Raw genomic sequence first — 15825 nt, forward strand, 5'->3', positions numbered from 1 at the left:
AGATTTTAAAATGCCCCCCCCCTCACTGAAGCTCAGTTCATGCAGTAAAGAGATCTTAAATGAGGCTGAATAGTGGTAACAAAAAGCATAGTAAAATTTACATATTTTATTTATATATATTGTGCCACAATAGAACATCATCCTAAATTATTTTTTAAAAGGTTTTGTAAATCGTGGACGATGCAAGTCATTTCATGGTACTAGAGAAAGACATGCTGTTCTGGTAGCTCCAGGTCTTAACACTCACATCAATTTCGGAGGATGAATACAACTGAAGGAAGCCCGGGCGGGTGCGCAGCTGGGTGAGTCAGTCATGTGACTTGCCTCTGGAGGGGGCCCCCCCAAGGCAGTGGGCCCCAGGCAACTGTCTCCCCTTGCCCTATTATAGTTATGCCCCTGAACTGAGGAGAGATTGCTGAGGCGTATGGCCTAATCAAGTGGGGGAGCTGAGGATTCTTTTAGGAAAGTAGGGGTGTGTTTAAGTTGTATGTGTAGGTTGACACCTAGATTGTGGTGAAGAGTGTTAATCCTTTCATCTTTCATATTGGGTGATGAAATATTATGTAATTCCTCCTCCATTTTCTATATTTCCTGATACTTGCAGTAAAAACTGTCAGCAGTGAGGCATCTGTCATCCTAGGAAAGACTTAGCCTTTAAGGTGAGGACTTTTCTCGTTAATGGAGAGAGATGTAATCAACAAAAAGTGGCTGGAGCATATTTTGTTGCTGTCATGGGGTGGGGGGAGTGGGGAGAAGGGTCACACTCTCAGCCCAAGTCTGCTGTAGGTGAGGGGCAAACGAGGTGAGTGCATATGAGCAATAGCCCCAAATACGGCTACGGGAGGAGAGCTTCAAACTGTATTGTAGCAGGGGTTCTTAGAGCTTGGATGTCTGATTCTTCCAGATTGTTTCTCCATCTGCTTTTCTTCCTACAGGAGAAAAAAGGACCATTTTTATTTGAAAAACAGCCCCTGAGGAGAGAATTCCTTTTCTCACTGCTGCTGGTCCTTTTCTCACTGCTGCATTGGGCTACTATGAAATGCAATACCTTTAAGTGAGGAAAAGATGGCAACAGTCTTTTTGGACTGTCTTGTGTTAAATTTTACAGAAACGGTTGTAGTCTCAAAAGAGAAATGCCCAGATGAAGATGGGAGAAAATGTAATGTGCACATAAGGCAATTCTTATATACCTGCCTTATGTAAGTTTTGTGAGAAGTTACATTTAAGGTTGCCCTGTATTGGGTGGTGCAATTAGTGTTGTCTGAGCTATTCTTGTCCTTGAGGTCATGGGCAGGGGCGTAACTACTATTAGGCAAGGGGAGGCAGCTGCCTGGGGGCCCCCATGCCTCAAGGGGGCCCCCAGAGGCAAGTCACATGTGAAGTGTGTGTGTATCAGCGAGGGGCCCATTTTAAAATTTTGTCTCTGGGCCCACTCCAGCCTTGTTACACCCCTGGTCATGGGACTTAAACTTAATCTGGAAAAGGAGACATCAGCATGTGTCAGAGTAAGGCTCATTTAAGCTCACATGAGGAACAGGCAAATACGGCTTTGTGGTTCCTTATAAGATGTAAGCCACTATGGGGAAATGTTTAGTGCTGCAACTTATTTCAAAGGGGGAAAAGAAGTAACCCATGCTAACTTTCTTACCCTTGAAGCATGCACAAATAGAATTGACTGAAAACCAGCGGAACTGTAACAAGGATGGAGCACTACAAGTAGAATTGTGAAGACTGCCATTTCTGCTGAGTGGCTTGGCAATGCTGGTCCCCATCACCCACATAACATTCACTCGGGGAGTATTTCTTTCTTTCTGGGAAGCGTGCAATAGTTTCACATCATTCCAGAGTTTTTGACCTCTGCGTGTACCTCCCCTCACCATAAATACACAGGAGGAGCTGGCATGGCCCAGGCTCCTGCTGTTCCTCCTTTCCTGGCCCGGTGCTATCTGCCTTCTAGTTGTTGACTTAGTTCTGTGTTCATTCCCACCTTCCATTTAACGTAACAAAATGGCACTCATGCCCTGAAACTTCAGCCCTTCTGAGCATCTCATGTTTGTTTTTAATCCTGGACTTACCATTTCTGAATTAATTTCTCTGAAACTTGAGACTCCTCCGGGCCCTTCTGCTTCTACAAAGTGAGTGATTTGGAAGTCATTAAATGCAAACAGCTCAACCCAAAGTGGCAAATCCACCGCAGGATGTGCATTTCCATAGGAAGATGCTGCCCCTGGCTTCTAACTGCTTGCAATTGTTATTAAAAATGTCAGACTTATTTAATTTCTGCCTTCCCTGCCGCTTAACTGCCTGGGTGTGGAACCTCATCTTTACTCAATCAGAAACAATGAGCAGTGCCTGGCGGAGCTGGAGCCGCTCACAATACCTTATTGCTGTTTCTGATCACAGAGCCTTTTGCATTTTACATTGTTTTGCTTTCCAAATGCCTATGGGTTCCTCCTTCCTTTCTGTTCTGATGTTTGCTGATGGGTTGTCTCCCTCTTGGGGAGCGAGAGAGGAGGCTAATGAACTTGGAGTTAGATTGTGGCCAAGGTTCATGAATTTCAAGTTCAGTGCTGGTGCTAGGTTCGGCAGATCCCTTTAGCAGTGGCAAGTGGGCAGTGCAGCCATACTGGTTAGCTGCCATCATTTAAAAAAACCTATAATGCAGTGTCCCCAGCCTGGCATTCCATCACTGCAATTTGCAGGTGAACCAAGATGGCAGGCACCACAGAGCCACATCACTGCTGGTACACTTCCCCCAAACCCCTGTGGAAATTTAATAGTGGCAGCAGCCAGGGGCGTAGCAAGGTTGGAGTGGGTCCAGAGACAAGATTTTAAAATGGGCCCCTCGCTGATATACACACACAAACACACTTCACAATGCATCGTGCACTCAAACTCACATCCCCATTATGAATATGGTGAATATCTAGTTCACATTGAATCTAGTTTTTTTACTCTCTGCTCCTGCCGATCTCCAAGAGACACAACATAATTCATAGGGGGTGCAACATGGGTGGGTGGGGAGTCATGTGATGTGCCTCTGGGGGCCCCCTCGAGGCAGTGGGGCCCCAAGACGACTGCCTCCCCTTGCCTAAGGGTAGTTACGCCCCTGGCAGCAGCGATTCAGCACAGCAGTCTGGTGGGTACCCTCTCTATATTTCCCCCCCTATAATGCAATGTCTCTGCTCCACTTTTGTGACCCTGAGCACAATGGTGATGGTTCGGCATAGCATTATGGGTAAAGGAAGGTGGTGACTTCCAGCACATGTGTTGAAGAGTGTTCTGAGCCACCCCCACTGCTGCCCCTACGTAAACTCCCACAAAAGTTTGGTTGAGGCAGGGATGGCCCAAGGAATTGCAGTGCCTGAGGCAAGGTGCCAAATGCTGCCTTGCTCCATGCCCCTGGTGAGGCCTAGCCTTGTTCAAAACCAACCCTTGCAATCTTTAAAAGTAGCATGGGGCAGGGAGGAGGGAAGGTTACCATCAACTGCCTCTTATCTCCTTGTATTTCTTGCAAGTTTGTCACACACACTGCACTGTGAGGCTGCTGCACCCTACAAAGGCAGCATCGGGGTTGCACAAATTGGTCAGTTGGACAAATAGCACTTCGGCACTTCTCCTTTGTCCTGTATGGGAAAATCTGCACGACTGTCTTGTTTGTGCAACCCCCGATGCTGCCTTTGTAGGGTGCGGCAATTGAAGGGATGCTGTACTCAAAAGTGCTTGGAAGCCTCTGAGATCCCACCCCCTTGCTCTCTCAATGTACAATGCTTGATTGAAGAGACCATGCTTTGCAGATTCTTCCAGTTGCACTGGGTGCCATGTTTGGGGTGGATGTTGGGGGGGGGGTCATCGCTGCACTTCCCTGAAGCAACATATATAATTATTGTAAGTTCTGTGGTCTGGAAAAGTTGTGTGGGGGGGGGGGGGCGGGGGGTGTCCAGTGTTACTACTTGGGAGTAAGAAGTCCTACATGTAAGTGAAATTTTATGATATAGGATGAGGGTTAAATCTGGTGTAGACAAGCTCATATATTAGTGAAAAAGGCAAAGCAGACAAAAAGTTCTAATCAACAGGTTTAGGTTAGTATTTGTTGAAACTGTTTTTAAAAAATATCCTTTTATAGCAAAGGTTCTCAAAGCTGCATCTCCAGCTGTTGTTAACCTACAACTTCCATCACCCTCAACCACAATGCCCCTTGGCCATTATGGATGGGGATGGTGGGAGTTGTAATTCAACATCTGGAGACCTGAATTGGAGAGCCCCCTATTTAAAGTTCTTTTGACATGTCAAATAATAACCCAGCATGGCTTCTGCAAAGGTAAATCTTGTCTCACAAACCTTTTGGAGTTCTTTGAGAGTGTAAACAAGTGTGTGTGTCAAGGTGATCCAGTTGACATAGTATTCCCGGACTTCCAAAAAGCTTCCAACAAAGTTCCTCATCAAAGACTCTTGAGAAAACCTAGCAGTCATAAGGGAACAAGTACATGTGTGGACTGGTAACTGGTTGAAGGACAAGAAACAGAGGGTAGGTATAAATGGAGAGTTTTCACAATGGAGGGAAGTAAGAAGTGGGGTCTCCCAGGGATCTATACTGGGACCGGTGCTGTTTTAATTTATTCATAAATGATCTAGAAGTTGGGGTAAGCAGTGAAGTGGCCAGATTTGCAGATGATACCAAACTATTTAGGGTCGTGAAATCCAAAACAGATTGTGAGGAGCTCCAAAAGGATCTCTCCAAAGTGGGTGAGTGGGCAACAAAATGGCAAATGCAGTTCAGTATTGGCAAATATAAAGTGATGCACATTGGGATGAAAAACCCCAGGTTCAAGGATATGCTGATGGGATCTGAGCTGTTGGTGACTAATCAGGAGAGGGATCTTGGACAGCTCATTGAAAGTGTCGAATCAATGTGTGGCAGCTGTGAAAAAGGCCAATTCCATGCTAGGGATCATTCGGAAGGGGATTGAAAATAAAACTGCTAATATTATAATGCCCTTATACAAAACTATGGTGCGGCCACACTTGGGGTACTGCGTACAATTCTGGTCACCGCATCTAAAAAAGGACATTGTAGAACTGGAAAAGGTACAGAAGAGGGCAACCAAGATGATCAAGGGCCTAGAGCACCTTTCTTATGAGGCAAGGCTAAAACACCTGGGCCTATTTAGTTTAGAAAAAAGACGTCTGCGGGGAGACATGATAGAGGTCTATAGAATCATGAATGGTGCAGAGCAGGGATTCGCAACATTAGGTCCCCAGATGTTATTGGACTTCAACTCTCATAATCCCCAGCCCCAGTGGCCTTTGGTTGGGGATTATGGGAGTTGAAGTCCAATAACATCTGGGGACCCAATGTTGAGAATCCCCGGTGTAGAGAAAGTGGATAGAGAGAATTTCTCTCTCACACACAACACTAGAACCAGGGGTCATTCCATGAAATTGATTGCCAAGAAATTTAGGTCCAACAAACAGAAGTACTTTTTCACACAACACATAATCAAATTGTGGAATTCTCTGCCACGAGATGTGGTGTTGGCTACTAGTCTGGATGGCTTTAAGAGGGGTTTGAATAACTTCATGGAGAAGTCTATCCACAGCTACTAGTCGGAGGGCTATAGGCCACCTCCAGCCTCAGAGGAAGGATGCCTCTGAATATCAGTTGCAGGGGAGTAACAACAGGAGAGAGGGCATGCCCTCAGCTCCTGCCTGTAGGCTTCCAGTGGCATCTGGTGGGCCACTGTGTGAAACAGGATGCTGGACTAGATGGGCCTTGGGCCTGATCCAGCAGGGCTGTTCTTATGTTCTCAAATGACCCCAGCAAATGACCCCCAGAGAACTCAAAACACCTCCAGGACCTTGGCCAATCTACCCTGGAGAAAAATTCCTTCCCAACACAAAATTGATAGTACTATCCTGGGCATGTAAGCAAGGACCATAAGCAAGTGCTCCCTCATCCGCCTTCTCCCTTCAGTGGCTGACTGGTGTCCTGCAGACTGTATTGCTGAACTTCTTGGAAAATCACCATGCAGAGACAGCAGGGATGTGCATTAATTATCTGAATGCACATTCATTCTCTTGCTACATATTTCCTCTTTATTAGCTGCTCATCTAGTTGGCTCTGGATTTACAGATGTGTCCAAATCCACATTTTGTTTCACTCCATCTGAAAGAAAAACTAGAGAAAAGCTTAGTCTTGTTCAAATATCATGAATGGCAAAAACAATTCATTACGTACAATACCACTGCATAAGTCTCAGGACTTACTTACTTCTCACCCGCCTTGTGCTGTTTCTTCTGGGTGAGATAAAGCAATGCAAGTCCTGTGCTGCTTGTATTCCTGATAACTCTACTTGTCGTTGCAAGAAACATGGACTGGTTTTATAGATCATACACTGTTTTAAAATATAGTATTTTACGGTCAGCTACTTATGTAAGAGTAACCACTTATTACAAAAATATCTTTATAGAATGGATGGACAACTTTTTTTAACTTTAAAAAATTCCCTTTTAATCTGAAAAAACCACCCCAAAGACACCAACATGATCAAATAGATGTTTAACCATCATAGGTGTTTCAATGACAGGTTTAATTATTGAAAGAGGCCAGGTAGCCACTTTCAATAGCAGTAAAGGACTTACTTCTTAAGGGTCTATTTCCACACTGGTAATAGTGTGCACACGTCCTGAAGCAAAGCAACAATTTTGATGTTCCTTACTTCACACCAGACTTTTGTTATAAGTTTGTTGTTTTCTTAAGCTTGTAGGAAACCATGAATTGCTTTACATTTTTCAAGTGAAACCATTTCCTGCAAATAAAGATTGCCCCCCCCCCATCCAGTTATTTGCACAAGTATGTTCCATGCAAGACAAATGTGTATTTTTACTTACCTTGGAGGAAGAATACCTTTTTCTCTTGAGAGAACAGATAAACTGGAAAATTACTGTAAACTGGAAAATTACCTTTAAATCTGCAAAACAGTAATCAAAATGGTCAGATCAATATTTGACCATGAGAGTTGTCCATGAGAGTTGACCATGAGAGTTGTCTTCTGTGATTGGTTTGCAAAGACTGTGGGCCAGAAAAGAAACCAACTAGCCATTTTCTTTGGCAAGTAAAGGTTTACCTCCATGTTGGTGGTGACCCCTGTAATATTCTTTTCTGTAGTGGGTTCCAAGGGAGTACACACTCAGTCTGTAGAGCCCCTGCATGTTCTGTTATCCTTGGTCAGCATCAGCCAGTGAGAGGGATTCTTAAAAGAGTGGGGCTATTCTCACGAGCAGCAAAAATCGGGCTAGGAGAGCCTAGCCCGATTTTTGCTGCTCGTGTAGACCACCACGCTTACAAGCTGCTAGCCCGCTTTTGTACCCCTCCCCTGAGCCCAAGTTTTCACTCCGCAAACCCCGGCTTCCCAATCGTGAGTAGCTGCAGCGCGGCTCCCCCCCCGGAGGAGAGGCAAAAAGCCGCCTCCCGGCTCCGGGGGTCTCCCCAGTATGCCCTGCGTGCTCGCAGGAGACAATGAGTGCATTATAATAGAGAAATCACAGGTGATGTCATAATTGTCACTTGCAGAGGTGGGGGCAAAGTGTCACCCTTCAGCACTGGGGAAAGATGTAGCTGGTGGGCATCCTTTACACTACAAACATATATGTGTTTTATACCAATCCTATCCTGGGATAGTTTGAAGAGCGTGCTGATAATTTGAGTGCTGATTTTTTTAGTTTCCCAAGGATCCTATGGAGAAATAATCAGATGGGGCCCATATTCAGTTCTTGCACAAAGACCTCTTCAGAGCTTGTTAGTTACGCCAGTACAATTAACACAACCATCTGGGGGAAGTTTGGGGGAGGAAAGAGCCCACACCCGGTTCACAACACACAAGCAGAGCCTCCTTTTGTCTCTGCTAACTTACCCTGCAGTAGTCTGAGGAGCTGGGCTCTCTAGTATAGGAAAACAAAGCTGGGTTCTCCAAAGATATTCCAGCATACATTGCACGCACAGCAGAAAGACAGCCATCAGTACACTGGCAGTTCTCCTCTGACTGGCCCCTTTAGTCACAGAGCTCTATGGCAAAGATGGCTACTGGCTGCCTGGGAACAGCTGTCAGCAGCGATCTCCACGCATGAGCAGTGAACGGAGATACAGTACAAGGATTTTTCTTTCCCTCTGACCTTGGTAAATACCTGGGTAAAGAAACAAGGCTACCCAGATCTGGACGAGCTGTTTTGGAGACAGTCCCATGAGTTCTCACATTCAGAAATACTTGGGATTACTGCCTCCTACTTCCCTTTTGCTAATCGTATGTATGACCTCTGTTCCTGTGATGTAGAATGCTGGGTTTCTCTCTTCCAACAAATGCTGTAAACATGGAGAGTGTGGGTTTCAAGAGCACTCTTGGGGATGTTGTACACGAGTATAGCACTCCCACTTTGTATAATTTCTGGACATGGCTTCTACCTCTTGCACTTCATTGCCATTTACCCCAAATTTTCATAATTGTAAAAATCTCTATACCCACATATACTTACCAAATGAAAATAACCATGCATCTTATGAAGTGGCCCTCTAGTCCACAAAAGCTTATGTCTCAAAGTCTTTTGAGTCCACAAAAGACAATAAATCTGTTCGTCTTTCCAGCAAATCACAAGAATCGTTGTTGTTTTTCCGAAGCTGTAGTGACTGCCAGGATCCACAAATCAGATGTTATGATGGAGGAAGGGAGCATATCCAGGAAGGGGATCAAAGTTCACCTGTGCAATGAAGAGCTACTTAATTCCCTTCCCCTTCCCCTTGGGTATCTTGTCTCTTCAAAAATAAGTCTGAGTAGAGGGCCTGGCTTCTGAGGGAGTGTTGCATTTAATTGTTATTTGTGTTGAATTTCAGTCATGGTGAGCCTCTTTGGGAGACCATTGTTGGCTGAAAAGCAGGATCACAAAATGTAAACAAACAAAAAATACGTTCTATTTGATAAACACTGGAGCTCTCATAAAGGCAGAAATACCAGAAGATCTTATAAACTGGTGACAATTAAATTTCCATATCCCCTGCCTTTCAAATTGAACCTGGATAGTACACAAACATGCTTCCCCTTTTTCTCAGTGTGCAAAAACACACCACAATTCCATACACAAGTTAACACTCTTTCTCTGCCACAGTACTCTTGCCCTATGTGAATTAGCCTAGCTCTACATGGGACTTTGCTTTTTGACTCTTTGTGAGCCAACAAGGAGATGGATGAAGGCAGTTACCCTTTGTCGTGGTAGGCCATTTTGTAGCGTGACTATTTTCCGGACAGTGGTTTATTCCAACAAGACCACTAATTCTTATAGGCAGTTGTGCGGGCAGTCCAGATGACATTGTGCACATCCCATAACATCCTTGGGTGATTTCCCTGCCAGTTTTTGGAACACTAGTGTCTTTTGACTATTATATTGTTTCCCTAATGTGATCACAGAAGAGAGAAAAAGAGTGTTCAGGGAGAAAAAGATACAGACAAACCATAGCACTTCCTGTAGCAGAGTGGTTGGTTGCATCAGCGTATGCAGGTGGTGACATATGGGCAGAGGTACACCTAGGTAATTTTGGAGCCTGATCCTAAAGGCCTTTGGAGGCCCCCCTCCTCTGTAAATTAAGCATAATTATGCTCTGCTGGGTGACCAAACCACCTGGGACAGACTAAAGAGGATTTGGGGGGCCCCAGGGTCCGTGGAGGCCCTGGACTTCAGCCCCAAAGTCCAGGGGTAAGAGTGCCTCTGCATTTGGGAGGGTTCACTCTCAAGGGTATGCCCCGGCACACTCCTTTAATATAGAGTGCTCCTCCACCCCCAGTCTGCCCCTCCCTGTCTTTTCTGTATTCAGGAATACCCAGAACTCTTAGCTCCCTCTCAGGAATTTGCAAAGCCATTTTGGATGGGTTGCTTTCTCCCTTTGGGTCCTCAGATGTGAAACACAGAACTAAGAGTCTAACTGCTCACCTCTCTCAGTCATTGCCAAGCAATGGGAAGGCAGTGCAGAGGCAATTATAGCTGCTAATGAATGGGATGATAATTGACTTGGAGAATTAGTGCAACAGCCAAAGTGTGTCAGTTGCTTAGCCCAACTGCTGCTCAGGGCTGTGCAATCTTACCTGCAGTTAGGACCAAGGGCAAGAAGGGAGGCTGTTTTCAACAAATAAGGGTGTGGGGGCAGGATTCAGGTGCACTTGCTACTGTCTTTGGGTTTCCTGGACTTCACCTTCCTTTTATAAAGAGGACCTAGAGAAAATGAGCTAACAAAAAGAGGTTCCCTTTGTAGCCCTGAAGCTGGTGCAGGGGATACACTCACCGTCTCATTTAGTGCTGCTGCATTTCCGCTGTCCCACCCTCCCACTGAATGAGCCTGGGCTCTCTATGTACATCTTGTCCTGTAGCACGGAGAGCAACAGTTCCTCCCCATCTGTCACTCACTAGGGCCTGAGGCTGCTGTCTGGTATGCAGGTGGTTCAGGGCTGGGGAGATGATTAGAATGGAAATGGGGCTGCGTGCAGAGCTAGTGCATTATTGCTCCCTCAGGGTGTATGCTGTGTCTGACAGCCTCCATAGAGCAGAGGGATCCAAGTGTCAATAAATGTCAGTGCCTTCCAGTGGGGAGCTAACCAGTACCTAACTTGCAGGGTGACAGGACAGCCTAAGGGATAAGGTGGAACCAAAGCCAATGGAAGGAGCAAAAGCCTCAGAAATGGCCATGTTTTCAGAACCGTACAAAGATTTGTCCCCAGGGATGTTGGGGGAGATGAACAAAGATTGGTGAAGCGGGGGACACAAGTAGCAGCCAACTTCAAAGATCCATGCTTGGATAGACTCAAGGTTAAATTGCAAATAAAAGCAGCATTTTGAAGAAAATGCCTCTTTGTCCCTCTCTAATAAGCATAACCATAGCAATAACACTGGCATCCCAGACGCTCAAAAAAGGGGGTTATGTTCTTGCCATTTACACTTCATACGCAAGTATACATGTCTAGCTATAGTATATACCCCATATCAGGGATGGCCATATCAGGCATGGACTGAGGCCCTGCAGCGGATGGATTACAACTCAGTTTATTGTGGCAGTTGGGGTGGGGGTGGGAGGGATGATGCATGCATGTAGTCCAGCAACAGTTGGAGCACCTCCGGTCGGCCTGTCCCCCACACTTAGGAGTAGAAACACTCATAAATGGGTCAGGGGTGCAGGTGCTCCTGATAGGGCTGGTAATGGACCTGTGGAACAAGACCAGGGCAAGAAGCCTCTTCCCTCCGCCACCACCATGTTACACCAAAACAAAAGGAGCAACAAGACTGGGGGCAGCACAGAACAGATGCAGTCGCCAGGTCCAGGGCGGTCACCTGGCTGAACGATGGCTATGCTATCCATTTTTAAGCTCAAATTCAATATTAGGCAAAGAGAGCAATGGAAGCTTATCAGTCTTTTAATGAATTAACAGGCATAACTAAGCAATGCCCCCTTCCGCTTATTTGGCATTGCAAACTCCTAAGAATGAGGCTTTCCAGATGGCAGGAGAGTGCAGGGTTTTTAAAGTTTCTGCACAAGTTTCTAACGCTGCCTTACAGTCCACACATTCTCGTAGGCTTCCATGCTCCTTCCTAGAGTGATTTGATGTCCTGGCCACATACTAGGCTTTGTGTAATTTTCGCAGCAAGGCCTGCCAGTCTGTGCTTTTGAACCCATCCTTTTTTACTACTACTTTCAAGTAGTAATGAAAAGGGACAAGTTCGTCTCAGAATTCAAACACTGGCCAGCAGGTGGCACTGTGGAAGTTGCACCAAGTCCATGTTCAGCATGTGGTCTGAGCTAGGAAGGAGCATGGAAACCTATAGGAGTTGTGGACTACAAGTCAGATGGTGTTAGAAAGCAGGAGCTTTAAAAAAAATTCCCACACTTTTGTTGCCATGTTGTCCATACAAGGATACAGCAACTGCCTCAGGACCCATAAAGTGATGATTGGGTGGGGTGAGATTCACTCACCAGGTGTAGCAGGAGTAAGGCCACAGCAGTAGCAGTGGAGGTAAGCAGCACTCAAGCAGTAGGCATGGAACCTCGTGGCCAGCACAAGACCAAGGCTTAGGATGACAGCAGGGCAAGGCTTTCTTCTCCCCAGCAGGTGTGGCTGAAGCTATGCTACAGCAGCACCCCCAGAGACAGGACAAACTCAGGCTGCAGACATGGAAAGACAGGAGCTGGGACAGCCACAGCAAATTATGAATATGAATATGACGAATATTTATATATACCACTCTTCAACAGACGTTCCCAAAGCAGTTTGGCTCCCTGTCCCCAAAGGCTCACAATCTAAAAGAGAAACGTAAGACAGACAGCAGCAACAGGTACTGGAGAGATAATACTTGTATTAGACAGGCATATTATAGGGTAGGAGTAAGCCACCTTGTCTCTCCAGCTACTGTTCAACTACAACTCTCATCATCCCCAGCACAGCATCCCTCCCTTGGCTGTTGCTGGTGTCTATCTTATGTTTCCTTTTTAGATTGTGAGCCCTTTGGGGACAGAGAGCCATTTTATTTTTATTTTTTTGTTTGTTTATATGTAAATTGCTTTGGGAACTTCTGTTAAAAAGCAGTATATAAATATTAAGTACATGAGAACAGCCCTGCTGGATCAGGCCCAAGGCCCATCTAGTCTAGCATCGGCTTCTCCAAGGTTGCAAGCAGGAATCTCTCTCAGCCCTATCTTGGAGATGCCAGAGAGGGAACTTGAAAGCCTCTGCTCTTCCCAGAGCGGCTTCATCCCCTGAGCGGAATATCTTCCAGTGCTCACACTTCTAGTCTCCCATTCATATGCAACTAGGGCAGACCCTGCTTAGCTAAGGGGACAAGTCATGCTTGCTACCACAAGACCAGCTCTCCTCTGAAAACAACGCAATAGTAGCGAATAACCTTATGAGGCACATGGGGAAGAATTCTGCAAGTAACCATCCAGAGCCTGTTAAATCAGACTGAAGCCACTTCTAAGTATATGAACTTTATTAAGAAACAAGGGTTGCACACAGAATAAGGAATTGGGGGAAAATAGGGTGAAACTGAGAGTAAAGAAAGAAATACAGGAATTCAAAAGAAAGAAAGAAAAGCATTTACTAACTGGCTAGCACTGAGTTTTACCTTGGTCTAGCAGTAGGCAGGTCCTTGGCTGAGAGAGCATTAAGCTCTATAGCTTCTCCATGGAACACCTATTTGCTGATGGAAAAGAGTGAACACTGGCCAGGCCTTTTTCCTCTAGCTTTAAAGCACCACTATACCTAGTTTGTCTGATTTCAAGGATCAGCCAAGTATTCCCCCTGTATTGGCACAGCAGATTAGGTTACCATATCACCTCCTCGGATTAGGTTAGATATCGCCTCCTCTGCCTTAAGGTAGCAGGTCATCTACTCTGCTAAGGAGTATGTTAATGGTTGGCTCAAGGCACAGGAAGCTAGCTTGTTTACATTTTAGTGACTCCCAAATATTCTAAAAGACATGAGATAAACCCTGGTGTGTTAATTGCACTCCCCCCTACATGATGGGTCTCCTAGACCTATTCAGCCTTTCTACTGAAGGGAAGACCACTCCTCACAACTGAACAGGACAATGCTTCATCCTGTCCTTTGTCCCTTTTGTCCACCCTTTCAAGGTGCAATCAGCACAATTCCTTCAGGCAAGAATTTTCCTGTAAGCAGTCAAGACACAATCAATCCATATGTCTCCTGAATCTCCCATGTCTCTACCCCAGATTCACAAGGTGTTTCTTCCTTTTCACTACATCTTGGCACTGGCACCTCCATCTTGCCCTGCCTTGACTCTCACTCCTGCTTCACTTTTTGCCTCCAGACCGGTCCTTTTTTCTAACTTGGTCTGCACAACCCTCTCAACGGCGAGATTCTGGTCATTTTTGGATTTTTCCTGGCTCCTGGACCTCTGCCTGGTCCCTGAGTTTCCACTCCTGCCTTCCTGCCTACCTTGGAGGAGAGAAGCCCTCGGTAACAACCAAGCTACAAGGGTTTTGCCACACCCCTCAGGAAGGATAAAGGTAGAACTCCTGCTCTCAAACCTCTCACTCCCTTTCCTCTTTTTCTAAAATCCAAAGCCTTTCTCTCTCTTGTCAGCCTAGAGTGAACTTAATTCAGAAACTCAAGCCAAATTGTCTCTTTGTGAGCTGTAATGCAGTCCTGTTAATCTCTTAGTCTTGCTAGTTAAATATTGCTGCTCATTAACCATTATATTTTCTTCCCATACCCCTAAAAACCCTCAAATAAACCTTATTCTATTTTTGAACTTTAACCTCTCTGTTCTGTTCTTTCCGCAACCAAAGCTTTGAACAAATGTGTTCTGAGGTGGGACTGCTCCATTTAAGTTCACTAATTCCCCCACCCAAGCCTAAAATGCAGCAGGGGGTATCTGCCAATTCTCTGGGAGCAGTTCCATTAACACACTTTCTTTGCTTAACCATCAGGAGTAGTTAAGTTCAAGAAGTTAGATTTGAGAGGGCTCTCTGTTTCGTTAAATTAGACTGCTTACTTTAGTCTTCTTTTCTGCTTAGATATAATGAGGCTTATCTTCTATAGCAGATGCTTGTCAGTCAGGGAAAATGGTGAGGTGTGTAGGTTACATTGTCAAGGGAAGCAGGATCTGGATATATGACCCTCTAGACCCCAGGATTTCAGCAAGATTGCTTAGGATCAGAGGAGGATGTTCAGAGAAGAATGAGGAAACCTTTAAAGTTTGGAGAAAATAATTAGGAATTAGCAGCTGTTTTAACTTTTTTTTATTTAAAAAAAATAATTTATCATGTCATTATATTCTAAAGAACCCTAATCCCCTTTCCATACCCCCTAATCACAAAGTTAAAATCAGAAAAGAAACCCTCAGGAAATACCAATAAGTATTTAACAATCACAACATTCAAAGGCAAAAATGTTGCTAATAAATACAAATGGGTGTGACTGGCCAGCCCAAGATGAGAGCAAGTGAAGTTCCTGAGCTGGGAGGCTGTCAAAGTTTGCAGAAGCCTGGGGGTGGGGGTGGGGGTACTCCCCAAAAAGGACCATTCCACAGAGCTCTGGGTGAAAAGAACTGGATATGGGATGAACTCTCTGCCAATATTGTATTGACTGGGCTAATCTGGAGAGCAAGCTGGTGCTGTGATAAAACTAATTGATTTTGTTAATGCCCAGGTGACTTTATCAGTTGTGCAGCCAGCTCTCTGCAAAGGCTCCAAGCCATCCTGACATCTCTCTAATCCCCATGTATATTGGAGGAGAAGAGGGAGGGAACGACCAGCACACCTCCAGGCTTAGTTGTCAGCCCAGGGAACACCTCAGTTGCCTTTCAAATTGCCCTGTCATCCTTTGAGGTGAGATCTTGTCCACCTCTGCCCATGCCAATATTGGCATCAAAATACAGAATGTGTCTCAGCCTTTTTCTTCAGGAGCAGCAGCACTTTTCATGCCTCAGAAGTTGGGAAGGGATTTCCCACCAAACAAAGGCTGGTGGGGACACCGTGACAGGAAGCAAGGGGGAGACCAGGCCATGCTGGTGCCAAGCTGCAGGGTGGGGGAGCTCTGGGGCAAAGCTCCGCATGGGGCCCTGCAAGGATGTGTTGGGCCACCTAATGGTGCCACTGCACCCCCTGCGCCAAACGTACTCGTAAACGGAGAGGGGCACTGTTTTATAACTGCTTCCCTCATAAACACAAACACAGCTTATGTAAGTTTAACGTAGACTTTCTTCCGAAACAACTCCCCCTTTCCCCTGCTCCTTTTCCTCCTTTTTCTTTCTGATTCTACCTGCCACACTGTC

The 15825-nt window shown here is 45.5% G+C and overlaps 1 long non-coding RNA gene across 2 annotated transcripts; it reads right to left on the reverse strand.

Moving 5' to 3' along the window:
• Positions 1-98: 98 nt before the first annotated feature.
• Positions 99-8042, reverse strand: LOC128342525 (uncharacterized). 2 transcript variants are annotated; one of them, XR_008315044.1, is made up of 3 exons: positions 7914-8042; positions 4342-6971; positions 99-929 (listed from the first exon to the last, which is right to left on the reverse strand). It is a non-coding gene; the product is annotated as an uncharacterized LOC128342525 (long non-coding RNA). The 2 variants fall into 2 exon arrangements; XR_008315045.1 differs by lacking the exon at positions 7914-8042 and adding an exon at positions 7128-7219.
• Between the last annotated feature and the right edge of the window lie 7783 nt (positions 8043-15825).

Source organism: Hemicordylus capensis, chromosome 2 (assembly GCF_027244095.1).
Source record: "Hemicordylus capensis ecotype Gifberg chromosome 2, rHemCap1.1.pri, whole genome shotgun sequence".
Classification (NCBI taxonomy): Eukaryota; Metazoa; Chordata; class Lepidosauria; order Squamata; family Cordylidae; genus Hemicordylus; species Hemicordylus capensis.